Source organism: Dipodomys ordii, unplaced genomic scaffold (assembly GCF_000151885.1).
Source record: "Dipodomys ordii isolate 6190 unplaced genomic scaffold, Dord_2.0 Scaffold224, whole genome shotgun sequence".
NCBI classification, from domain to species: domain Eukaryota; kingdom Metazoa; phylum Chordata; class Mammalia; order Rodentia; family Heteromyidae; genus Dipodomys; species Dipodomys ordii.
This window is the reverse complement of record NW_012267440.1, coordinates 659167-686692: the sequence shown is the minus strand read 5'-3', so window position 1 is coordinate 686692 and position 27526 is coordinate 659167. Positions and strand designations below refer to the sequence as shown.

The 27526-nt window shown below is 43.6% G+C and overlaps 1 pseudogene; it reads left to right on the top strand.

Annotated features, from left to right (window-relative positions):
• The first annotated feature begins 2999 nt into the window (after positions 1-2999).
• Positions 3000-27526, top strand: part of LOC106000555 — a 62522-nt pseudogene continuing 37995 nt past the window's right edge.

The following is a 27526-nucleotide window of genomic DNA, read 5'->3' as shown; positions in this document are numbered from 1 at the left end:
GAGCACTTGCCTTGCATGCATGAGGCCCTGGGTTCGATTCCTCAGCACCACATAAGCAAAAAGAAAAAAAGCCAGAAGTGGCGCTGTGGCTTAAGTGGTAGAGCGCTAGCCTTGAGCTGAAGAGCTGAGGGACAGTGTCCAGGCCCAGAGTTCAGGCCCCACGACTGGACCCCCAAAAAAATGCAAATTGGAAAGCAAAGGAAGTGATGACATTGTCCAAAAAAAGAAATGTACTCACTACCAGACTTATGAAATACTAAGTCATCTGTACAATACCCTAATAACAATAAAATTACACACACACACACACACACACACACACACACACACGCAAATTGGGAATTGGGCCAGGGGCTATTACCCTAGCTATTCAAGAGGCTGAGATCAGAGGAGCACAGTTTGAAACCAGCTTGGGTAGGAAAGTCCTACCTCCAATTAATTAGCAAAAAAGCCAGAAATGGAGCTGTGGCACAAGTGGTAGACCAGCAGCCTTGAGTGAAAAAGCTTAAGGACAGCATCCAGACCTTAAGTTCAAGGACAGGAAAATAAAGAATGCAAATTGGCCCATCCAATCTACAAGATGTACTACACTAATTAATTCCTGTACCCTGGCACCTGGCAAATCTCTCCCAGGCACCCACAGAAATGTACTAAAAGACAGTGAGAAATGGTTTATAGAAGCACCATTAACAACAGCCCCAAGACTGGAAACTTCTCTAGTATATATCAGCACAGGATGGAAAATTAAATTGTTTTCCCTTCCCAATGAAATGTTGGAATGCAACATGATGCATAATCTACAAATACATACAATCATATAAATAAATCCCACAGAACCAGGCACTAGTGGCTCATGCTTACAAACTTAGTTACTCAGGAGGCTGGATCTGGTGGATTACAGTTGGAAGGCAGCTAAAAGACCACTAGAATCCATTTCCAACTAACCAATAATGCTGGACTGTAGGTGTGGCTCAAGTGGTAGAGCACCAGCCAAGAGCAAGAAAGCCAAGTGAGAGTATAAGACCCTGAGATCAGATAAACGGATAGATAGATAGATAGATAGATAGATAGATAGATAGATAGATAGATAGATCCCACAGATAGATGGATGGATCTAACAAGCATAAAACCTGGAACAAAACACAGGCTTATGATTGCAAACACAGGACAAACCTACAGTCCTTTTTTGTTTTTGAGACAGCATTTCTCTGTCTATAATCTAGGCTGACTTCAAACTCAGGATGCACCTGCCCCAGCCTCATGAGTGCTGGGATTACAGGCATGCATCACCATGTCCAGCTTCAAAAAAAATTGATGTTAATTTTTTGTTTTTTCATTTTGTTTCTTGCCAGTCCTAGGGCTTGAACTCAGAGCCTAGGTGCTGTCCCTCAGCTTTAGCTCAATGCTAGCACTCTACCACATGAGCCACAATGCCATTTCCAGCTTTTTCTGTTTATGTGGTACTGAGGAATCGAACCCAGGGCTTCATGCATGCTAGGCAAGCACTCTACCACTAAGCCATATTCCCAGCCCTTGCTGATTTTTTTTTGACATGTGACTTCTTTCTGGGTAGCAGAAAAGCCAGACTGCCAGAGCCATTTTCTGCTTGTAGGGGCAGAACTTAAGAAGAGAACAATGAATAGAAAAACAGAACTCAACTACATGGAGAGTACAGCCTGGGTCTTTCATGCCAAAATCTTTAGTTCCCTGGGCATAGCCATACCTGCAGCTAGTTCTATGCCTGGCATTTACAGACCTATCAGTCAAAAAACTGTACCTCTATCCCTTTGTGTGTGTCTTTTATCTTATGGCAACTGAGTTCAGATTTCTGCAAATAAGTACTGAACACAACATGCTCCTCAATTGGAAGCATCTAGCATTTGCAAGATTCTTTCCCTGGAGGCGGGCCCATCCCTGATAGCCAATCCCCACCATCTCTGCCTAGAAGAATCTGGAAGAATCCACTTGACCTGCTGGGAGGGGAGGGGGGGCATTCAACCTGGAAGCCCCTAAGTGAGCTAACTGTTGACAAACAGAAAACCTAAACTACTGGTTTCTCCACAAGACAAAAAAAGCAAAGCTCTTAGGTACCCACTGCAAATCCATTCATTATAGGAACACATGTCCCAGGAACTAATTGTTAGCAACCCCTGGAGGATGCTCCGTGGTCCCTGGCCAGCAGCAGGGGGCCACAGAAGGAAGGATGCTAAGGGTCCTTTCTTCAGCATCCAGAGAGAATGGCCAGGGCTTTCCAAGGCACTGCCAGCCAGAGACCAGGAGGCCAAAGGCTGAAGGAAGAAATACCTTCCACTGCCCACTAGTGAGCACCACAGATAAGACAAATCATAGAAGGGTGAATGCAGAGGAATGAGGAGCAAGCATGGGACAGAGCCTTCGAAATAGGAAAGATATAACAATATGCATAATGAAAAGTGCTAGGGAAGGATCAGCAAAGATACCTCCTCAGGAATTCAGGCCAGGGAATCAGGGCCAGGAAAGAATTCACCAGAGGGTGGCGGGAAGATGAGTCTCTTGGAGGAAGCAGGCCAGAAGCACCTGATGTGGATGGTTCTAGACTCTCTAGGTTCAAGGGCAGAGCCTAGAAGGCAGCGCTAGGGAGGGATGAGCACTCAGGCAGGATACTGGGTCGGAATTGGGGTGCAACAGGGCGGGGAGGGGAGATGGGCACAAAGAACTGCTCGGGCTCTCACAAGTAAAAGCACGTTCCAAACAGCCTGGTCGTGTCTGGAGCCCACCGGGGGCTGGTCTATGCCACCAAGGGTGGCACCCAGATACCCTAGAAAGCACAAAGGGATGCCAACCAACAGGGAGGGGCTCGCACCCCACAGCCCCCGCCAATCACTGGAGCGATCCCCTAGCCTCACCCTCGGCGTGTGTATTCATGTGTGTGTGCATGTGTAGGGAGGTGTGCACTGTCTGCTCAGGACCTACCCCTTCCCTGAGGCCTCATGCGCCCGGACCCCCAGTGACCACCCACCATGGCCCAGGATGACCAAGTCCAGCGCTGGTGCCAGGCCCCACGCTGCAACCCAGCAGACGCCCCCGCGGGTGGGCTCCAGACCCTGTGTGGGTGCTAGGGGTGGGGCTCGGTTTCCCTGGAGACTGTTGCCCAGGGGACGTGACAGGCAGGTCCTGGAGTGACCTGAGGGTGCCTGCGGGCTGCACAGGGCAGCTGGAGATGTGCTCCGAGGGCAAGTGAGGGGTGTGGCTGGGGGCGTGGAGCTGTGGTTCAAGTGGTAGAGTGTCATCCTTGAACAAAAAGATACACAAGAGTGTGAGGCATTAAGTTCAAGGCCCAGTACTGTCCTAGAAAATAGATAAATAAGCATCACACAATGAAATCTTCCAGAAATCACACCTAAGTAGGTAGTGGCTGTGTTGACAAGGCAGACAAAAGCAGACCACTCACTGGTGTCTGCTTCTTACTCCATTGCACACACCCTGGATGCCACTGCATGTTGGCACTTCAGGACAATGTAAGAAATGGCAAACACTTCACACCTAGGCTATTGCTATTCCAATATCACAGCTGGGACCTTGGGCTCCAAAGGATTAAGCAATCCTCCCAAGTCACTCAGCAGATAAAAAGAAAAACAGCTCATGAAAACCCAGTCCTGACTGGGAGGAAGGTCTTATGCTGCCATGTGACAAGCCTTCCGTGACCCAGGTCGTACCCTGCTGCACCGTCACCCAGAAATGCACAGCTCCCCAAAGTTTCAGTAATAGGCTTCTGCTCTTGCGTCCCTATTTGCAAGAGAGCACTTCTGGCTTTTACAGCAGAAAATAAAAAGAGCCAGGCCCCAGTGGCTCACACCTGTAATCCTAGCTACTCAGGAGGCTGAGATCTGAAGATCTTGGCTCAAAGCCAGCTCAGGCAGGAAAGTCCATGAGACTCTCCAATAAACCATTCAGGAAATCGGAAGTGGTGCAGTGGCTCAAGTGGTAGAGCACTAACTTTGAGCTGAAGAGCTGAGGGAAAGCATTCAGGCCCAGAGTTGACGCCCCATGATCAATAAAAAGAAAGAAAGGAAAGAAAAGCAAATCCTTATCTGATCCTCTTGGGGATGAGACAAGAGAGTCCCTGAACCCCTGAATCCCTCATCCAATCCATGGCAAGGTAGAGCCTAGACCCCTTCCAGCAGCATCAGCCCCATCCCACAAAAACTTTGGGTTTAGTGAGGCAATTATGGTCCCTAAAGAGGACATGAGGACACAGGGCAAAACTGAGTTCTAAGGTTGAGAATGTGGCTTAGTGGTAGAGTGGTTGTCTAGCATGCATGAAGCTCTGGGTTCGATTCCTCAATACCACAGACACAGAAAAAGGCAGAAGTGGTGCTGTGGCTCAAGTGGTAGAGTGCTAGCCTTGAGCAAAAGAAGCTCAGGGACGCACTGCGCCCAGGCCCTGAGTTCAAGGCCCAAGACTAGCAAACACACACACACACACATGTCCCACCACCACCAAAACATGGAGTTCTATTGCCATCTGTGTGTGTGTGTGTGTGTGTGTGTGTGTGTGTGTGTGTGTGTGTGCCAATCTTGGGGCTTAAATTCAGGGCTTACTGTTTTTGCCAAAAGCTGGTGCTCCACACTTGAGCCATAACTCAAGCTGGTTAACTGGTGATAAAAGTCTCAGGGACTTTTCTGCCTGGGCTGGCTTTGAACCTCAATCCTCAGATCTCTGTCTTCTGAATAGTTAGGATTACAGGTGTGAGCCAACTGTACCTGGCCTGCTTTCCCCTTTCAGTCCCCTGTAAGTCCAAAACATGAGGGGCTGTGTAGTCAGGTGAGTCATGGCCTAGACAGGGAAGGAGGTCCAGACAGGGGGAAGGAGGTCCAAGCAGGTAAGAGTCTGGGTGAGCAGGAGTGAAGGAAAGCAAGAGAGTTGAAGTTTTCTTTTCCATCCTAGGACTCCGGGTGATGGAGAGGGGGACAGATACTGCTGCCCAATCACAAAGTTGGATAAAGAGGGGCAGAAAGGTGCCTTGGAAATATAGTCCGCAGAGACCACTGGGGACTGAAATCTTGGCCTGAGATCATCCCAGGGACGTGGCAGAAGACAGAAGCAAGGAGGGGAGCTCAATAACTTCCCCCAGAAAATGAAGAAAGAAATACCACACCCCTCCCCCCCCCAGACATCTTAACACCTGAACATTGCACCTTAGATGGAAAAAATGTCACTGTAGATGCAGCCATGATTTCCTCTTGGCCCTATACCGGAGACCACGTATTTGCAGATCAAAGAAGGGGCACAAATGGAGAAGCCAAGGGAAGCCAGAGGCAGGTGAGAAAGGATGGCAGCCACAAGCTAGGGCCACTGGGAAGGAAAGATGCTCCCAGAGAACCTCCCCAGAAAACAGCGACCACTGGTGCCTCCATTTCCCACCTCTGGCCTCCAAACCATCCAAAAGGACATTTTGGTTATTCAAAGCCAAGTGCATAACCCCACAAGAAACAAGTACAGCGTCTCTCCAGGACACTCCCAATCCCAAATAAGCCACTTGAGAGACTACTCTCTCCCACTCACTACCCAACTGTTTGGGCTCAGAAAGCAGGAGCCATAGGAAAGCCGGCCTCGCCAGGAGCAGGATGACCCTTGCCCATGTGGCATGGCTTAGCACAGCATGGCAGGGGGTGGCATTCTGGGGAAGAGAACCTTCTCATGCACCAGCAGCTAGCCAGATGGGGAACTTTCTCAGACCCCAGGGACTGTCCTGGCTCCCTGGGAATGCAGAGTGGGGGTTAAATTTTGCTGTACTACACAGAAAGTATTTGGCTGCAAAGAAACAAGAGGTAGGAGGTACCCTCTTGGTTTCTGTTTTGTTTTGTATTGTTTTTTCCACGTTGAAATGACAGCATTTCTGATATGATGGCTGGGGATTTATTTCCACCAGCTTTGTTAATAATCGTGTGTGTGTGTGTGTGTGTGTGTGTGTGTGTGTGTTCTAGGGCTTGAACTCAGGGCCTGCGTACTGTCGCTTAGCTTTTTTTGCCCTAGGTTGGCACTCTACCAACTTAAATCAAACCCTCTGGCTTTTTTTTTTTTTGGTGGTTAATTGGAGGTAAGAGTCTCATGGACTTTCCTGCTCAAGATGACTTTGAACTGTGGTCCTCAGATCACAGCAGCCTAAGTAGCTAGAGTTACAGATGGGAGCCACCAGCTCCTGACTCATTCTGGTTTTGTTAAGTGTTTACTGCGGGAGGGAAGGGGAACTTTGCAACCTGCCATATTATCATGACAAAGACCATATTTCTCTACCTGCCATGCAAGCCAGGCTTCTACCATCTTCCAGGCTCCATATTTTATCACCTCATGTGTCTCCTTTCCCTGACCACTGGTCAGCTGGACCATCCATCCCCTCTAGCCACCCTGCTAGGAACTGTGTGTCCCTCCACACCTTACAAGGCTCTCATGGCTTTTCTAAAGCGTCCACACTAAGGAAACATTTTCTAAAGCGCCCACACTAAGGAAACATGGTAGGGCTATGCCCTACCATCAGCCCACAGAAGCAGCTGACCCTGGGGGAGGAGGGGAGAAAGTAGTTGCCCAAAATGGCTTTGAAAATAATCCCAACTAATCACCCATTTTTTTTTTTGTCCATTGTGCTTGAACTCTAGGCCTGGGCACTGCCCCTCACTCTTCACTCAAGGCTAGCACTCTACCTCTTGAGCTGCAGTGCCACTTCTGGTTTTCTGAATGGTTTATTGGAGATCAGAGTCTCACAGACTTTCCTGCGCAGGCTGGCTTTGAACTGAGATCTTCAGATCTCAGCCTCCTGAGTGGCTAGGATTACAGGCGTGAGCCACCAGTGCCTGGCTTGGTAAATTGTTTTTTTTTTTTTTTTGGTCGGTTGTGGGCCTGAACTCTGGGCCTGGGCACGTCCCTCAGCTCTTCAGCTCAAGGTTAGCCCTCTACCACTTGAGCCACAGCGCCACTTCCAGCTTCTCTGCTTATGTGGTGCTGAAGAATCGAACCCAGGGCCTCATGCATGCAAGGCAAGCACTCACCACTGAGCCACCTTCCCAGCCCGGTAAATTGTTTCTTAAGCTGCATATTCAACTGCAATTGAAGAAAGCCAATGTGAGGCTGGAAACCAACTTTACACACACACACACACACACACACACTCCTGGTTGCTTTATTTGTGCATCTGTGTCCCATGAACCCTGGGAGGGGGGGAGGGCTGGACGATTCCCTGCCTGTCTTCCTGAGGCCTTGCTCTTAGCACACCCTCCGCTCCACACACAACTGTGCCCCCAAGTCTCAGGGGTTAAGGGTATGGCTTCTCAGGACAGCAGGTGCAACAGCCTGGCTGTTGAGAGAATGGTGGAGTTGAAGCCCTGCTGGTCCCTTTTAGAAAAGCCTGAACCAAAGCAAAGACACTGGATGAACCATCAATCCATAAATAAACCAGGGAAGCAAGTGGAACCCAGTAGTGGGCGGCTCAGCTCTCCCCCCTCCCTGACTTTTCCCACCTTTCATCAGTCTTTTCCTGGCTCTCTAACCTCTCCAGGGTAGAAAGAGGCTGCTCAGACATCCCCTCCCCCCCACAATCCATGGAAGGGCTTCCCCATCTCATCGCCTTGATTTCAAGGATGATACGCCCAGGAGGAAGCCTAAATGAAAACAGGAAACTTAAAAAAAAAAAAAAAAGACTCATCCAGACTAAACCAAGGTAATAGTTTTTTTTTTAAAAAAAAAACCAAACAGATCCGGAAATGCAAAACCGGAGATGGCTTTGCCCCAGCCACGGGGCCTTAGCAGCCGATCTGGAGGCCGATTTCGCCCTTGAGGGGGTGGAGCACTAAACCCCAAAAGTAGCCGGAGAGGGAACTCGGAAACGACCCCAACCCAGCCCATCATCAAAGCTGCCAGGGTGCTAGGCAGTATGCCCGGACAGTCCGGGGCTCCCAATGGGGACCCATTCGCTGAGCTGCAGTGGGGCCTGCGATGAGTAATGCTACCAGCTGCTGGGCATCCACCCTGACCCCTGGCCTCACCGATCAGGCGCGGGGGAGCTGTGTGCGTCCCTTGGAACGCAAGCACCACGGGTTGTCAGAGTCCCCGAGGACATCTTTGGCAGAGATCTCTCGACTCCCCAGCCCCAGGATGCCCATGGTCCGCTGACCAGACGCAGGAGGCGCCTGGGACCAGAGCGCGGGCACTGTGCCCGAGAGTGCACCCCAGGTCTGGATCGCACCGGGGGTCCGTGTCCGCAGGTTCACCCTGGGTCCGCATCGCACAGACTTATGTCCGCGCGCGCGCGCGTGCGTACCACCCCGGGTCCAGAGCGCACGGACCGTTCCCGCGAGTCCACACTGGGTCCGGAGCACGACCAGGGTCCAGACTCCCTTCGGGAGTCCCGAGGGCAGAGGCTTTGGACCCCTGATCGCGGTCGATCCCATCCTCTGCAGACGAGTCCCAGCTCAGCCCGGCCGAGCACTTACCCATCGGGCGCAGCTGGCACGGGCCGGGGCAGGGCGGCTCTGCGGGACGCGGGGGCCAGTGAGGCTGGAGGCGAGGCTCCAGCCCGCTGGGCGGCTGACAGCCCTACTCCCCCCCCCCAATTTGCCACTTAGTTTCCCTTCTACTCGGAACAGGAAAAACACCGGGTCATCCGGGTCATCCTACGTTCCCGCCCCACCCCGCCCCGGATTCTTGCCACCTTACCTTCCTCCCCTCTCACAAGCTTTCCACTAGTTCACAGGCAAACCACCAGACAGGGGGCCCCAGCAACCTTATATTTACTGGTCAGAGGATAGAGGTGGGGAGGAAGCAGAAGGACCCAAGAGAGAGTGGGGTCCATACCAAAGGAGCACGTTAGCAACACCACTAAGGTAGCCCCAGACCCAACGCGATGGTTTCAAATCCCACTAGGATCATCCCTCAGGAAACCTGCTCAGGACCCTTTTTTTTCTTTTCTTTTTTGTTGGTCGGTCGTGGGGCTTGAACTTGGGGCCTGGGCGCTGTCCCTCAGCTCTTTAGCTCAAGGCTAGTGCTCTACCACCTGAGCCACAGCGCCACTTCTGGTTTTCTGGTGGCTTATGGAAGATCAGAGTCTCATGGACTTTCCTGCCCGGGCTGGTTTTGAACCACAGATCCTCAGATCTCAGCTTCCTGAGTTGCTAGGATTACAGACGTGAGCCACCAGCGCCCGGCCCTCAGGACTGCTTTACTAGGCATGGAGGTGAAACAGTAATGAATAATAATAACCCAGGAGGCGTAGCACACATCTGTAATCCTAGAGACCCAGGAGGCTGAGATCTGAGAATCATGGTTCAAAGCCTCAAAACCGTTTGTGGCAGGAAAGTCCCGGAGACTCTTACCTCCAATTAAACACCAACCAACAAAGAAACCAGAAGTGTTGCTGTGGCTCAAAGTGGTAGGGTGCTAGGTTTGAGCTAAAAAGCTCAAAGATGGTCTGGGAATGTGGCTTAGAGGTAGATCGCTCACCTAACATACATGAAGCCCTGGGTTCAATTCCTCAGTACCACATTAATAAAAAAAAATAATAAAATAGATTAAAATAAAACAAAAAATCTTAGGGACAGCACCCAGGGCCTGAGGTCAAGCCCCATGACTGACAATAATAATAATAATAATAGAACCCTGGACCTTTGTTACACAAAGTTGTTTTGGTTTCTTTATCCAGAATTGAGAATTGAACACAGGATCTCTAGCATGCTCTCCAAGGGCCTCAAGGGCTAAACCCAAGACAGTCCTTAGCCTTTTAGTTCTTATTGTGGGGTTACTTTGTGATTATCATTGTTTGTTTTATTTGTGTTGGGCTTTGTGCTTGTTGGGCAGAGACCTCCTACTTTGTCCTGTCATCAACTCATTTTGCTCTGGCTTGTCTTGTGTTGGTCCTAGGGATTGATCTCAGGGTCTGGGCACTGTCTAAGAGCTTTTGTGCTCAAAGATAGCATTCTCTCACTTCAGCTTTTCTGTGATTTCCTTCCCCAGGGCTCATTTTTGAACCACGATCCTCAGAACTCACACTCCTAAGTAATTAGGATTATAGGCGTGAGCTATCAGTGGCCTGGCCTCTTAAATCAAGTGCTGGAAGTGTTTCCTAGACTGTTTCTTCTCTTGGGTCTCCACAACATCAGCCAAATTAATCTCTTTACGGTGTTTTGCCATTCCTAATCTATGGATACAAAATCTGAGGCTCTGAAGATCAAATCACACTCAGAGACCACAGAATCAGCACTTGGACACCTTCCAGTTCTTTTAACCAGGCATGTGGCTTCTTCTAAGTTTCACCTTCCTGAAAATAACTGTCAGAACTTATATCCTTTCTGCTTAGAGTACCAGGAAGCTCAGAGTAACTAAGTTGGACATTGAAGAACTGTTACAATCATCATGATGGTTCCTCTCATTCCTGGTAGAATGATGTCCTGCCTCTTCCTCTCTGGTTCTGATCTCTCTTGCTTTATTTTTAACTGGTATCTCGTGTGTGTGTGTGTGTGTGTGTGTGTGTGTGTGTGTGTGTGTGTGTGTGTTTTGGAGGAAGCTACCTCAAGTTTCCTTTAACTAAATGAAGCAAGATAGTTATAACAGAGAATTTATAGCAATCCTAAGGAAAATGGCCCATAGCTGTGAGAAAGCTGACACATACTATCCTTTTCTCTGAAGGCCAAGAAGGATCCAGACTCCATGGGAGGGAAAAGAGGTCTCCATCCTGCAGGGTGTGGCTTGTTAGTGGACAGCAAGCAGGGATAGGCCTCAGGCCTTCTGCACAACTTCCCCTGCCAGGCCAACCAACTTCCACAGCATCCCCCACAAGCAAGTGGCTTTGGGCAAAGCAGCCTTGAGTGGTTTTGCCACAGACACCCACATATGCTCACAGCCAAGTTTTTCTCTGGGCAGTGCCAAGCACCTGGTTACAAACTGGGGCAAGTGACAAGCCAATCTATGAGGGGCTTCAGGCACTTGCTTCCATTCCCCAGCCTGGCACAAAGCCCAATCCCAGCTACTCAGGAAGCTGAGATCTGAAGATCACAGCTCAAAACCAGACTGGGCAGGAAAGTCTGTTGAGAGTCTTATCTTCATTTAACCACCAAAAAGGCAGACGTGGAGCTGTGGCTCTAATAGTATTAGCCTTGAGCAAAAAATGCGAGGCATAGTGCCCAGGTCCTGAGTTCAAGTCCCAGTACTGGAATACACACAACACACACACACACACTTTGTTAAGGGTCCTTTTCTGGATTTCTACCCAGTTCCTTTGGCTTCAATTGAAAAAATATTAGTAACATTTACCAGTTATGAGCTAGCACCTTCCCTGAGCTCCAGGAAACTGCTATTACGGTGCTGTGTGACCTCAAGGAACACACTTAGCCTCTTTGTGCTTTCATTCCCCTTATCTAGTAGAATGCCCAAGTTTTAGAACTTTTGCTAAGATTCAATGAGCTAATTCTGCAAATTGTACTAGACAGAAAGAATTCCTAGGAAAGTGGGAGGTTTTCAGTTTTTAATTCTAGATTTTCTAGAGTTGGGGGCAAGCAAGGTGGCTCACCCAGTAGAGTGCCTGACTGACAAACACACACTCAGAGTTCAAACCCAGCATTACCAAAAAAAACCCACATTCTAGTTTAAATATTGGGTTATTTTTCAATTCTAGAATAGTCTTTGGGCATTGTATAGTTGCTCTGGAATAGTTCTTTACCACAGCAGCAGATGAAGTTTGTGACACATTTCTGTGCTGCTGTCAAGCTTCAAAATAAAACAGAGAGACAGGTACCCATGGTTCACACCTGTCTGGAATCCTAGCTACTCAGGAGGCTGATATCCAAGGATTATGGTTTGAAGCCAGCTTGGTAAGGAAAGTCTGTGAGACTCATCTCAAGTGAACTACCAAAAAGCCGGAAGTGGAGCTGTGGCTTAAGTGGTCCAGTGCTAGCCTTGAACACAAAAGCTCAGGGACAGCACCCAGGCCCTGAAATCAAGTTCTAAACAAAATCAAAAGCAAATAAAAAGAACCCAGGGTTGTGTGTGAGAAAGTAGCTCAATGGTAGTGTGTGAAAGACGCCAACTGGGTTCAATCCCTGGCATCAAGCAAATGACAAAGAAAATACAAAAAGAAAGTATCAAAGGAAGGGGTGAGATTATCCAAAAAGAAATGTACTCATTACCTGACTTATGAAACAGTAATCCCTCTGTACATCACCCTCATAACAATGATACAAAAACTGAATTTTAAAAGGCCAGAAAGTGATGGTTTGGTTCCATATTACATGGTGATCTTAGCACCTGAGACTGTAGCTCCATTGGTGTGTTCCTGTGTGTGTATGTGTAATTCAGGATGAATTCACAGGCTATGTCAGCACAACCAGATGTGGTTGCCCTGGATTACAACGACCTGGTGATAGCTAGGAAAGGACAAAGCAAAGAGGCAGAGGATCAAGCTGAGTTCAGGATCATTCCTGGGAGGTGGGACTTGAAGTCTCAATTGTGGAATGCAAGCCAAGGGAAGTGTGGCTAAGTGGCCACTGGGAGTGGGTAGCTGAGGATCAGAGAGAGCTGGGGTCCTGGGCCTGGTAGTCTCTGACCACCAGGCTGCACCACTGGCTCCTAGTGAGGGTTTGTGGAGTGTGTTGGTGGAGGGATAGGGCCCCTGAACCTGATTCCAGGTGGGGGCTGGATGAAAGGGGTCAGAATGAGCCAGAGAGCCCAGGGGAGGCCCCTGGGGAACCAGGCCTCAGGACTCAAGGCTAACTGATGGGTTTATGGACTCCAGACAAGTCATCAAGTTTTGAAAAAACACAAATCCCTAAAGCCCAGGCTATTTTGCTTCAAATATCAACCTTTCACCTACCAGCTGTACATGCACACAGGAGTGTCTGTGATCACTTCAGTCTGGGCTTCCACCCCATGTTCAGGAACAGTGCCTAGGCTCTGAGTTCAAGTTCTAGTACTTAAACATTTAATAGTGTTCCTGGCCCAGGACAGGGGTAACTGCTGGAGGGGGCTGGATTCTACCCCCATCCCATGTACTCATAGCCTGTGGGTGACCCAGGCTTTGCTACTGTTGACTCCTGCAGCCTGCTGTGTTTGCTCTGTACTTGCTACAGTTGATTCTAGATTAATGATGGCTGGCTACTGGCCTGCCTCCTCTCTCCCAGAAGGGAAGAGAAACTTTGAAGCCAAAAAATAAGCCACAGTGAGGTGAGAGCCATGGGCACCTGGCTGTTTTTGTATCTTTTTGAGATCCTTCTGCATTGGATTTATGAACATACCTCTCACCCTTATGTCTTTTTTTTTTCATTCCAGGAGTTTGGGACACAAAGTCTAGTTCCATCACTTGAGCCATGCTTCCGGTGTTTTGTGTTTTAGTTACCAGGTCTGCTTTTGCCCAAGCCTGGCCTTAGCACTAGTTCCTATCTCCCTCTCTTGAGTAACTAGGATTACAGATGCAAAACACCCAACCCAGCTTGTTTTTTGTTGTGTTTTTTTTTTCAGATAAGATCTTGTTAACTGTATCCTGAATCGGCCTCCAATCCTGATTCTCTTACTTCAGCCTCCTAAATATCTGAAAAATTACAGATAATAGCCATTGCACCCAGCCCCATTTGTTCCTTTGTGTATGGGGATGGGGGGTGGGGTTTAGAGCTTGAAGTCAGGACCTGGATGTTATCTCTGAGATGTTTTGTTCAAGGCTAGTATTCTTCCATTGGAACCACAGCTCCACTCCTGATTGTTTTGGTAGTAAATTGGAGATGGGAGTTTCACAGATTTTCCTGACTGGGCTGGATTTTTACCACAATCCTCAGATCTCAGCCTCCTGGATAGCTAGGATTACAGCAGGAGCTACTGGTGTCCAAGTCAAACTTCCTTCTTTTTATAAAGACTTAGTGCCAGTGTGACCTCATCACAAATTATTACATATTCAGCCAGGGGCCAGTGGCTCACGCCTAGGCCCAGAGTTTAAACCCCACAACTGACAAAAATAATTTAAAAAAAAGAAAATCTAAAAGTAGTGGCATGAACCACTGACTTCTGGCTAATCTGGTTTTTTTTTTCACTGTACTTACTCCTGTGTGGGCTTTGTTACTTTTTTTAATCTGGTCTTTAACTTTCCTACTGAACTGAAAGTTATTTTTTTTCTTCTCATGTTTCTCCAGTGCCTCATTGTGTTTGGAGCACAGAATATATATAGTGTATATTGAGTACCTTTTCTTCTCTTTGTTGTGCTTTATGAATTGTTCACATTCTTCCATGATAAACTTTGTGTTTGAGAACAACCAAAAATGACTCATCTACACCGTTTGTTTTCAGTATTTCTTGTGATTTTCAATACCTGAAGCATAAACATTAAGATTTATTGCATACTTGGAAGACAAACCTTAAAACCAGCTCCAGGCTGGGAATATGGCTTACTGGTAGAATGCTTGTTTAGCATGCATGAAGCCCTGGGTTCTATTCCTCAGTATCACATAAACAGAACAAACCAAAAGTAGCACTGTGGCTCAAGGGGTAGAATGCTAACCTTGAGGAAAATAAGCTGAGGAACAGTGTCCAGGTCCTGAGTTCAAGCCCCAAGATTGGCAATAAACAAACAAAACAAAACCCACCAATCAGGATCACATGAGGGATCACATAGTATTTCTGGTGTTTTATTCATTCAGATAACCACAACCATAAAGGTTTATTTCCCTTATAGAAATCTAGCAAGTCAATAGCCTTATGAAGTGGCACCAGGATAAACAAGATAAGCTTAAAAGTATGAAAGGTCATGAATGGGAAGTGTTTGGAGATAATGCAAATCCAAGCATGAACTTTGCTTCTGTCAGTAATCAAAGAATGAAAGTGACTTAGATGCATTAATTTTAAAACATCATTTATAGTTGCTTATCCACAAAAGAAATTATGGAAGAACTGAATCAGATGAATTTAATATACTTGGAAAATTGTGTTTCAATACCAAGCCAGAGGAAACTGATACTTTGTTAAATTACTACCAGTGTGATATATATAGAGATAGGTATAAAAAGTCACAGATTATTATTTCTAACAGAACGTGTTTAAGGGAGAAGTTCTATGAATACAGTGAATGTAGAAAATGCTTCAGTAAGAAGCTAAGTCTCCTTAAACATTAGAGCAGACATGTAAGAGAAAAAGCTTATGGTTGTGGTAAATGTGGCAAAACTTTTCCCCAAAAGCATAGTTTATCACACATCACAGAACTCATACAAGAGAGAAACCTTATGACTATAGCCAATGTCAGAAAGCCTTCTCTCAAAAATCACAATTCACATCTCATCAGAGGACACATACTGGATAGAAACCATATGAATGTGGTAAGTGTAGGAAAGCTTTTTCCTAGAAGTCATATTGCATATCTTATTGGAGGACACACACAGAAGAAAAACCCTATGGATGCAGTGAATATGGGAGGACCTTCAGTGAAAAGTCAAAATTCATTATCCACCAGAGAATTCACACAGGAGAGAGACCTTTTGACTGCAGAGATTATAGGAGAGCTTTCAGCACGAAGTCACAACTTGTTACACATCACAGGACCCATATAGGAACAAAGCCTGTGGATATAATGATTGTAGAAAATCCTTCTTTGAGAAATCAGAACTCATTAGCTATCAGACAGTTCACACTGGAGAGAATCCCTATGCATGCAGTCAATGTAGTGATACATTTAGAGAGAGGTCAAGTCTCATTAATCATCAGAGACAGGAGAGAAACCCATGGATGCATTCAATGTGGGAAAGCATTCTCCCAGAAGTCACACGTCGTATCACATCAGATGATACACATAGGAGAGAAACCCTTTTTAAGCAGCAAGTGTGGAAAAGCCTTCTCTAGAAAATCCCAGCTTGTAAGCATCAGAGATCTCATATAGAAGAAAAACTATGAATGTGAATGTGGGAACACCTTCAGTGAAAAATTCTTACTAATTATCAGAGAATTCATACAGGAGAAAAACGCTATGTGTATAGTGAATTCAGGAAAGCCTTTTGTCAGAAGTCACACCTGAGGACACACCAGAGGACACACACTGGAGAGAAACACTATGAGTGCAATGAATATGGAAAAGCCTTTGGTGAGAAGTCGAGTCTTGCAACACATCAGAGAACTCATACAGGAGAAAAACTCTATGAATATAGGGAATATAAAAAAGCCTTCTCTCAGAAGTCACAGCTAAATACTCACCTGAGAATTCATACAAGAGAAACCCTATGAAGGCAGCCTTTGAACAAAAGTATTGTTTGAGAAGGCAGAGCTAAATAGGGATTGGAGAACTCATATAGGAAAAACACTTTATGAATGCAATGAATGTAGAAAAGCCTTCAGTGAGAGATCAAGTCTCATTAATCATCAGAGAATACATTAAGGAGAGAAACCTTTTGAATGCAGTGAGTGTGGTAAAGCCTTCTGCCAGAAGTCAAACCCCATACCTTATGCCATAGATATAACTATGGGTACTAATAGTCCTTAATTTTAAATTAAGGTTGACAGGCATTCATGCTGAAGTATGAAGATTTTTAAATGTTTATAAATTGAATCACTGAAGTATCAGAGAAGGAAAAATTTCAGCAGTATGCTTTATTTTCTACTGTCCTATATATGTTTTGCATCTTGGAATTACATATAATTCTTTTTTGTTGGTTATGGGGCTTGAACTGGGGGCTTGAGCACTGTCCCTGCACTCTTCAGTTCAAAGCGAGCTCTCTACTGCTTACGCCACAGCACCACTTCCAGTTTTGTGGTGATTAATTGGAGATAAGAGTCTCACAGACTTTCCTGCCTGGGCTGGCTTTGAACTGTGATCCTTAGATAGCCTCCTGAGTAGCTAGTATTACAGGCATGAGCCACCGGTGTCCGGCTTGCATATAATGTTAATGGGAGCATGAAATGTATATCCTTATAGTGCCTCTGATATATGTTAAGACATTATATACTATTGGTTTTTCTTTTTTCTTTTTTTTGTCAGTCGTGGGGCTTGAACTCTGGCCCTGAGCGCTGTCCCTCATCTCTTCAGCTCAAGGCTAGCGCTCTACCACTTGAGCTACAGCACCACTTCCTGGTTTTTCTATTTTAATGCTATGAAAATTGAAATGGAGCATGGCTCATTACTGAACAGATAGATTAAGTAATAATAATTACTCAATTTTTCCTTATCATTTATTGGCATATATAGGAATCACTTTATTGTTAATCTTTCTCATCACCAACATTATTATTTTATTAGTTTCCTGCATTCTTAGATTTTGGGAAACATTTTATAGAAGCTTGTATATGAAAGTAAGAGCCACAAAAAAAATCTTTTCTTATTTGCCAGACATGAAGGCACATACTTGTAAACTCATCAACAAGGAGGCTGAGCTAGGAGCAGTTCAAGTTCAAGGCCCTTTCTCAAAACAATACAAATCAAATCTCATTTAGAGATATGTCTCCAAACCTAATGTATACACATCTTAAGTACTATGTAATACAAGTATCACTTGTGTTATATTTATTCTGATTAAATGTAGACACTTTGGTGCTACCATTTTTGATGTTCCATAACTGTCTTGTAAAAAGTGTCTACTTTAAAAAATTAGATGGAGAAACCAAGTATTTAAACTCATTGTTTAAATGTAATATAAGGAGAATTTTGTGGTGAAAAAATATTCTTGAAATATCAAGGAAATCTGTTTTGCCTTCCTTAACCTTTCTATGTTAACTGGACTAGTATCAGCAAACAAGAATTTAGTTATTTCATCATTAAAATATTCCACCTTTCACAATTTGCATTATCATCGTGTAAACTTACCCTTATGTGTAGTATGCTGTTTTTTTAGAAATGACTGTAGATTTTTCTTTCCGTAATACTGCCAACAAATACTAAAATTTTTGAGTCATAATGGAATTGAGAAACATCTGATAATTGAGCTTCATTCCAAACTTGGAAAAAGTAAGACTTCTCTTTTGCTCAGTTGTCTTACCAATATAGACCATTGCAGCTTTTCTCTAACAATATTTTTTCTTTATCAATTTTGCAACATTGCTGGAAATTTAGGACTAAGTAATAGGAGTAAGTTCTAAATCAGCATACCAGAATTTTAATATCCAAATAATCTTGTCTTTCCCTATTGTCATTTTGTTTGTCAGTCCTAGGACTTGAGCTCAGGGCCTTAGCACTGTCCCTGAGCATCTTTTGCTCAAGGCTAGCACTCTACCACTTAAGCCACAGCACCACATCTGCCTTTTTTATTTATGTGGTCCTGAGGAATAGAACCCTGGGCTTTGTGCATGCTAGACAAGTACTCTACCATTAAGCCAAATTCCAAGCCTGTAGTCATTTTTAGAACATTCATTTTCCCAATTTTTATTCCTCCTCAAAAGCATTTAATATCTAAGATGCCTTTAATACCTTAAAGCCATGTTACTAGATAATGGATGAACCTTGACAGATGAACAAATAGTAACAAGGTGATAGTCTAGTTTATGACGTTTCCTCATTTTTTCTATTTTTTGTTACTTCTTCATAGCTACAGAAGCCTTAGATGAAATCAAGACCTAATTTCTTCTATTTTACTTCTAGATTATTCCATTAAATAATCAGTTAAACTAAGAAGGCCTCTATCAGATAGTGGAACTTAAAACAATACTCAGTATGTTGATTGAATATTTGAAAGAAAAGAAAATGATTTAAGGGTTGTTTCTCATAGGAAGATACTTATTGCAGAGTAATCCATTCATTATAATACTTTGTGTGGAGGGTTCTAGGTATCTGTGAGCCCATTGTTTCAAAGTGTCATGAGGGAATCTTGATTCTGAGTTTGCAGATTTTTTTTTAGTGTCCATTTTGAAATGAGTGGTAAAATACAAAAACAAGTCAGGTATCAGTAGCTCACACCAATATTCCTAGCTGTTCAGGAGGCTGAGATCTGAGGATTGTGGTTTGAACCCAGCCTGGGCAGGAAAGTCCATAAGACTTTATCTCCAGTTAATCACCAAAAATCTAGGAGTGGAGATTTGGCTCTGAGGCTCAAGTAATAGAACACTAGTCTTGAGCAAAAAAAAAAAATCTCAGGGATAGTGCCCAGACCATGAGTTCAAGCTCCAGCACCAGCACACACAAAAAACCAAGTCTCCACATTTCCCTTTATTGATTACTACTTCAATTCCCCATGAAAAAGAAAGCTTTAAGGTTGTATTAGTTTTGCTTGTGATTTCTCAGAAGTGCAGGAGTCTATCTTTTTTTTTTTTTGTCGGTCGTGGGGCTTGAACTCTGGGCCTGGGTGCTGTCCTTCAGCTCTTCAGCTCAAGGCGAGCGCTCTACCACTTGAGCTACAGCGCCACTTCCCAGGAGTCTATCTTTACCTTGAGATAGAATACTAACAGAGGCTACGTGGAGAAGACTTCTCCTTTCCTTATCATTTTCCCATTCCCCCAGTGGCCTGACTTAAGTACACTTGTACAAAGAGCTATTTTCACTGTATTCCCTTTATTTAAGTAGTGGACTTTTGTAGGTCTGGATTGTGGATTTTTTATATCTGACCTAAGAGGATGTTCTGTTCAACTTTTCTTTAGAGGCTCTGAAAGTTCCTGATTTCAAAACGTCACTTATATAACTCTGGGAGATGGAGTTCGCCTGAATACCAGATTTATCTAACAATACCTTTATTGAATAGCAGAACATACAACAGCAACAGTGGCCTCTGGGATCTACCCTTGAGATGTAGGTTCTTCATTCCAAGAATATACATACATATATATATATACACACACACATATATATGTATACATATACATATATACATACATATACATATACACACACACACACACACACACACACACACACACACACACACACACATATATATATATGTATACCCTGTTGTTGCAGTGGGCTTTCAGTCTGCAAATACAGTACCAACAAGTTTCCAGCAGTCTAATACCTTTCCTAAGTACTGATGACATATCATGATCCTCACAGCTACATATATATTTCCCTAATTTTCATACTGCCACATAGTGAATATTTTAAAATGAAATTCTGATTACACATCCCATGTTTAAATACTGTGTGGCTTGTGAAATAACTGTGTAACAACATCATTATGATATGCCAGGGCTTTTACATACACCCATATGTATTTCATCATTTCTGCACACTCTTTCCTCCTTTGGAATATTTTCTGGCCTCCTTGAAACATCATCTACATTTCTGCAATCCTTATTCTATGTTTTTGCGAATCTATTGTAATCTTGTTAATGTTTACCCAATATTTGATACCTGTTCATATGAATCTGAACATGTATTTCTCACATGATAAGATAGCTATTGTATGTTTTATCTTTTCTATTAGATGGCTGTGGAAAATGTGGATTTAAAAAAATCTGTAAAAGCCAGGCATTAGTGGCTCACGCCTGTAATCCTAGCTAATCAGGAGGCTGAGATCTGAGGATCACAGTTCAAAGCCAGCCTGGGCAGCAAAGTCTGTGAGACTCTTATGTCCAATAAACCACTAGAAAACCAGAAGTGGTACTGTGGCTCAAGTGGTAGAGTGCTCGCCTTGAACTGAAGAACACAAGGACAGCACCCAAGCCCAGAGTTCAAGCCCCACGACCGACCAAAAAAAAATCTGTATAACTTTTGGAAATTGGAGCTATAATACTTAAGTATAGATGCTATTAGTGGTGGTGCTTTCTACCTGAATAGTAAATGATGTTTCATTGAAAGAAGAATGAAGCCTTCATGGAAGCAAGGCCCAGGGGGAAAAAAAAACCCTAACTATAACCTGGTACCTGGTTTTCCTTGTCAGGATGTCTAGATATTTCTCTGCTCTTTCCATTTCTCAATTATTGAGTACTTCTGTGAGACACTCCAAATAACCTTTTATTTTTTTATTTTTTATTGTGAAAATACTGTACAGAGGGTTTACAATTACATGGGCAAGATAATGAGTACATTTCTTATCAAGCATTGATGCCTCCTCTTTGTTTCCCCTTCCCATCCCTTCCCATCCACCACCACTCCCCCTACCCAATCCCCCCGCCCCCAAAGTTCTAAAGTTCATTTTTCGACATAAGGACTTATACATCTCATTGTTGCAATGGGTCCACCTGTATCCCTATTTAAACTATTTGTTTTTTCCCTTCCCCTCCACAAATTACACCAACATCAAATACAGTGAAAACAGGGTTTTTCCCTGGGGGAGGGACATACAAAGCAACAAAGAAATCATCTTATAAATATGTTAGAAACAATAGCAAGAAAGAAAAACTTTTGGATATATATCTTGGGTTTCATTTCCCTAACATCAACTTATCTGACCATTTCTGCTTGACTCAGAAATATACTAAATATTGCAAATAAGGGAAATCATGGGACCTGTGTTTCTTTGGGCTTGTCTTACTTCACTTAACATAATTTTCTCCAAACTTTTCCATTTCCTAACAAATGGGGCAATGTCATTCTTTCTGATGGAGGCATAGAATTCCATTGTGTATATATACCACATTTTCTTGATCCATTCATCTACTGAGGGGCATCTGGGTTGGTTCCATATCTTAGCTATGGTAAATAATGCTACAATAAACATAGTTGAGCTGGTAGCTTTAGTGTGGTCTTGTTTGTGATCATTTGGGTAAATGTCCAGAAGTGGGATTGCTGGGAGAGCTCTATGTGGAGTCTTGAGGAACCTGCATACTGGTTTCCAAAGTGGTTGAACAAGTTTACACTCCCACCAACAATACACTAAGATTCCCTTCTGTCCACATCCCCTCCAGCATCTGTTGTTATTAGAGTTCTTGATTATAGCCATTCTAACTGGCGTGAGGTGGTATCTCAATGTTGTTTTGATTTGCATTTTTTTATGGCTAGAGAGACTGAGCATTTCTTCATGTGTCTATTGGCCATCCTTTCCTCTTCAGAGAAGTTTCTCTGTAAGTCTTTAGCCCAATTATTTATTGTGCAGTTGTTTTCTTTGAAGATTTGTTGTAGGGGATTTAATTTTTTGAGTTCCAGGTATATTTTAGATATGAGACCCTTGTCCGTTGTGTGACTAGGGAAGATCTTCTCCCAATCCACGGGCTTTCTATTGATCTCGCTAGCTATGTCCTTTGGCATACAGAAGCTCTGCAATTTTATGCAATCCCATCCAAATAACCTTTTAATAAATTCTTTTTTTCTTTTTTTTTATTGTGAAAATACCGTACAGAGGGGTTACAATTACATGAGCAAGGTAATGAGTACATTTTTATCAAGCATTGTTGCCTCCTCCTTTGTTTCCCCTTCCCCTTCCCATCTCCCCCCTCCCCGCCTTTTAATAAATTCTATATCTGCTTTAGATGGTTCACATTGTGTCTGTCCTTTTTACCCCAAATGTTCCCACTTGCAGGAAAGCAGACTGTTTTAAAAGTTTCTTTGGAGGCAGACACTAAGAATTTAAAGTACAAACTGTTAATTTTGAGACCAATAATTGCAAACTGATGGGAAGATAGATGGGAAAGAATCAAGCAGAGGAAGAAGTTAAACTGTACTCTAAGGGTGTCTCAAGCTATTGGAAGCTCTGAAACAAATAATTTCTTCAGTCCTAAGTGATCAGGCCTAACCTGGTGATGAAAGGCAGGCTACCCTGGAAAAGAAATAGCGGTAGGTAAACAGGCAAACTGACAGCTGGAGTCTCGCTCTCTGCTAATGGCTTCTTCTGCCATGCATAACAAGTTGAATGCCATTTTTTTAAAAAGCAGAGTAATATGACGAAGAATAATTTGATTGTGAGAGACTATAATTGGTAGTTTTAAAAGGCCTTTTTTTACACCATTTTAAGTTATTATTAGGTAGTTTTACAAAAAGATTACAAGTCCGTAAGTCTAAAAGGCCTTTTTGAGAAGATGTTTTTGAGTGGTATATTAGTTACATTTGTTACTATGACCAAAATACCTGCTAGAAAAAGGATTTATGTTTTTTATGCCATTCCTGGGGCTTGAACTCAGGGCCTGGGCACTGTTATTTTTCTTTTCTTTTCTTTTTTTAGATTGTGGGGCTTGAACACTGGGCCTAGGGGCTGTTCCTGAGCTCTTCAGATCAATGCAAGCACTCTACCTCTTGAGACACAGCACCACTTCTGGTTTTCTAGTAGTTAATTGAAGATAAGTGTCTCACAGACTTTGCTGTCCAGGCTGGCTTTGAACTCATGAACTTTGCTACCCAGGCTGGCTTTGAACTGCGATCCTCAGATCTCAGCCTCCTGAGTAGCTAGGATTACAAATGTAAGCCACCAGCACCCAATTGTTTTTTGGGGTTTTTGTTTTGTTTTGTTTTTTGAAACCTGTCCAGGAGCTTGAACTCAGGGCCTGGGCACTGAGCTTCTTTTTGCTTAAGGCTAGTACTCTACCACTTATGGCTTTTGGGTGGATGTAGATAAGAGTTTCATGGACATTCCTGCTTGGGCTGGCTTCAAACCAAGATCCTCAGATATTAGCTGCTGAGAAGGTAAGATAACAGCAGTTAGCCACCGGTGCACAGCAAAGGTTTTTATTTTGGTTCATGGTTTCAGAGGTATCATCAGAGATCCCATGAGGCATGGCAGAACCTAGCACTTCACATCATGGTATCCAGGAAGAAAGGAGCCACAAACAGAAAGAATCTAGGATGAGATAGAATCCAAGGATTTGCCTCAGTAATCTACATCTTCCAACCAAGCAAAAAGTTCCACTACCTCCCAATGATCTATTCAGATTTTACATGGATTAAATGGATTTAAACATTAGAAACCTCATGCTTATCTTTGGAAACACTATCATAGGTACCCTGAGTATGCTTTAATAATCTAGATATTTCTTTGTCAAGTTGACAAAAAGGATTAATCATTACTGTAATGGAGGAGGGGGCTCAAGCAGTAACACAGTTGACTAGTAAACGTGATGTATTGCGTTCAAATTCCACTACTGTCAAAAAAATAAAAAGTAAAAGTTAACTATTATAAATTGGATATGCTGGCTCAATCTGTAATCTCAGCTACTTGAGAGGTCAAGAACAGGAGGATTTAGGTTTAAGGCCAGCCTGTAGGATGCTTGTGAAACTCTCTATCTCTACAGAAATATCTGGGTGTGGTGTTATGTGCCTGTTATTCTATTCTAGAAGTGTTAATAGGAAATTCACTGTCCAGGCAGGTCTGGGCAAAAAGCAAGACCAGTAGTAGAATGCCTGCTTAGCAAGCATGGGGTCCTGAGTTCAAAATCCATTATTAGCACTATCAAAACAAAACAACAACAACCATCACAAGTGAAGACTTACTGTGTTCTTAGTCTAGGAAGAGAGGCATAATTTGGTAAGAATTATCTTTATATTTGAGAAACAGAAGGAAAGACAAGTCATTCAACATCAGCAAAAAACAATTATATATATAATATATATATTCAGACCTATACATATGTACTATATATGTATATATGTATCCTAGTTGGTTTTGTTTCTTCTATGTCTTTCATTTTATTTTCTTTCTTTTTTTGGGGGGAGGGGGTCTGGTTGTGGGGCTTGAACTCTGGGCCTGGGCCCTGTCCCTCAGCTCTTCAACTCAAGGCTAGCACTCTACCACTTGAGCCACAGTGCCACTTCCGGATTTTTTCTTTTTGCTTATGTGGTGTTGAGGAATGGAACCCAGGGCCTCATGCATGCAAGGCATACAAGGCAAGCACTCTACCACTGAGCCCAGCCTCTCATTTTATTTTCTTACTTTGAAATTTCTAAAGGTACCTCACCCCCTTTTTTGTAGACAGGGTCTCTTTATGTAGAATAGGCCTTCTAAGACATGTGCCACACCTGGGGCCTTCTCCTCCTCCTCTTCCTTCTCCCCCTCCCATTCCTCTTCTTCCTTCTCTCCCTCCCTCTCCCCCCCTCCTCCTTTTTTGGTCAGTACTAGGGTTTGGACTCAGAGCTCCATACCTGCTAATGCAGGAGTTCTACTGCTTGAGCTTTGCAAACCTCCCAACTTCAGCACCCCCCCCCCTTAATTCTTTAAGGGTGTTTTGGGAATTAGGAGTTAACAATACTTTTATTTCAGCACATGAAAAATGTGCCACCTCTTATGGGCTCCTTAATTGTATTTTTTAAGTATTATTTTTGTCAGTTGTGAGTCTTGAACTCATGTCCTGGGCACTGTCCCTGAGTTCTTTTCTCTCAAGGCTAGCACTCTACCACTTTGGGCCAATAGTGCCACTACTGGAGTTTCCTACTGGCTTTGAACTGTGATCCTCAGATCTCAGCCTTCCAAGAAGCTAGTATTACAAGCATGAGCCACTGGATGCACAAGTTCAAAGGTTACATTTCAGCCTCCTAGTAATGGTGGATACAGGAGAAGATGCTTTGGCAATGAAAAACAAGCTGGTTGTGGGGATGCTTTCTTGGGGCTGGGAAGGTGGCTCAGTGGTAGAGTGCTTGCCTTGCATGCATGAGGCCCTGGGTTCGATTCCTCAGCACCACATAAGCAAAAAGAAAAAAGCCAGAAGTGGTGCTGTGGCTCAAGTGGTAGAGCATTAGCCTTGAGCTGAAGAGCTGAGGGACAGCGCCCAGGCCCAGAGTTCAGGCCCCACGACCAAAAAAAAAAGACATGCTTTCTCTTGGTGTGTTGTCTAAGGCTATTGCCATTCTGTTCTTTTCTGTATACATCCAATACATGTTTTTTCTGGTATTACTTTTGTAAATAGCAACTATAAACATAAGTAAGTGATTAAACAACATATATATTCTAAGTAGTTTTGGGTTTGTTTTTTTTCTTTGCCTTAATAAGGATAAGATTTATCCTGATTACTGTATTATGACTTCTTGCTAAAGGCTAAGATGCAAATGCTATTTTTGGAGAAATTGTACATACCACTTACCATATGTAGTAATGCTGAAAACTTTGAGGTGCTTGTGGATCATTGGATAAACAGAACGGAACAACTTAATGTGACTTAAATAGCCCCCAGAGCTGGCTGTGTGGCACACACCTGTAGTTTCAGGACGTGGGAGTAGGAGCATCATTTGAACCCAGGAATTAAGAGATTTCTAAACAACATAGCCAGACACACACAGCCCCATCACAATCATCTTTTTAAGCCCTTTACTAAAGTAGTGGCATCTGTTTCTCTTTTGATGGAGAAACTACAGCAGCTGTGGACTGTGACATACAGGTTATTTTCCAGGGCACATTGGGATGACCTTTGAATTTGGGCTCTGGCATTATCTAGTTGTCCCTTAGCTCAGGGCTAATTACACAATTAAAAAAAATATGTGCATGGAAAAACTTGGAAAAAAATATATTAAGTGAAGTAAGCCAGGCCCAAAGAAACATAGGTCCCATGGTTTCCCTTATTTGCAATATCTAGTATATGTAGGAGTCAAGCGGAAAAGGTCAGATAATGTGATGTCAGGAAAATGAACCCTTAGATATGTATTTTAATGTTTTATTCTTTCATGCGATTGTTTCGAACACATTTATAAAGATTATCTCTTTGTTGCTTTGTATGTCCCTCCCCCACAGTATAACCCCTGCTTTCACTATATTTGATGTCAGTATAACTTGTGGAGGAGATGGGGAAAAACCAGTTGTTTAAGGATACAGGTGGACCTGTTGCAACAATGAGAAGTACAAGTTGTCATGTCCAAAACGAGCTTTACAACGTCGGTGCGGGGTGGGGGGCGGGGGAGGGGGGGAGGAGAAGGATTGGGGATTGGGGGGGGAGGGGGGGGGCTGGGAAGGGATGTGAAGGGTAAACAAAGGAGGAGGCTGCAATGCTTGATAAGAAATGTAGGCATTATCCTGCCCATGTAATTGTAACCCCTCTGTAGAGTATGTTCACAAATAAACTTAACTTAAATTAAAAAAAAATATGTGCAATGAATTGCTTAACACCTTCCAAGGATTCAATGGGAATGTTGTGGGGGTGAAAAGTCCAAAGCTTGAAATTCACAGTAATATCTTGATAAACCATATTTTCTGTATTGTGCGTTTTGTTTTCCCATATACTAACCCAGTACAAGTACCATATTTTATGACAGTGCTTATGCACAGTGACAAATACACATTTTTCTGGCTTCACTACTAGTCTGCATTACCCAGTTTTGTTTTGCTTGGGTTTTTTTTTTTTTAAAGAAATTACATGGTAGTTAGTCTCTAAGAATACAATGCTTCAGGCTACCACTGTGAATAAACAGAAATGTAATCAAGGATTTTTTTATTTTTTTCTTTTCTTTAATTTAATTTAATTTTATTTGTGAACATACTGTACAGAGGAGTTACAATTACATGGGCAGGATAATGCGTACATTTCTTACCAAGCAGTCAAGGATTTTTTTTAAAGAAAAAAAAAACTTATGCAGCTTTTCAAAGTTGATTTTTCAAAATTGGTGTTTATTTAAAATAATGCACTTGAATGCACTGTTTTTTCCAAGTGGTAGAGTGCTAGTCCTTTTTTTATTATTATTAATGTGAAAATACTGTACAGAGGGGTTACAATTACATGGGCAAGGTAATGAGTACATTTCTTATCAAGCATTGTTGCCTCCTCCTTTGT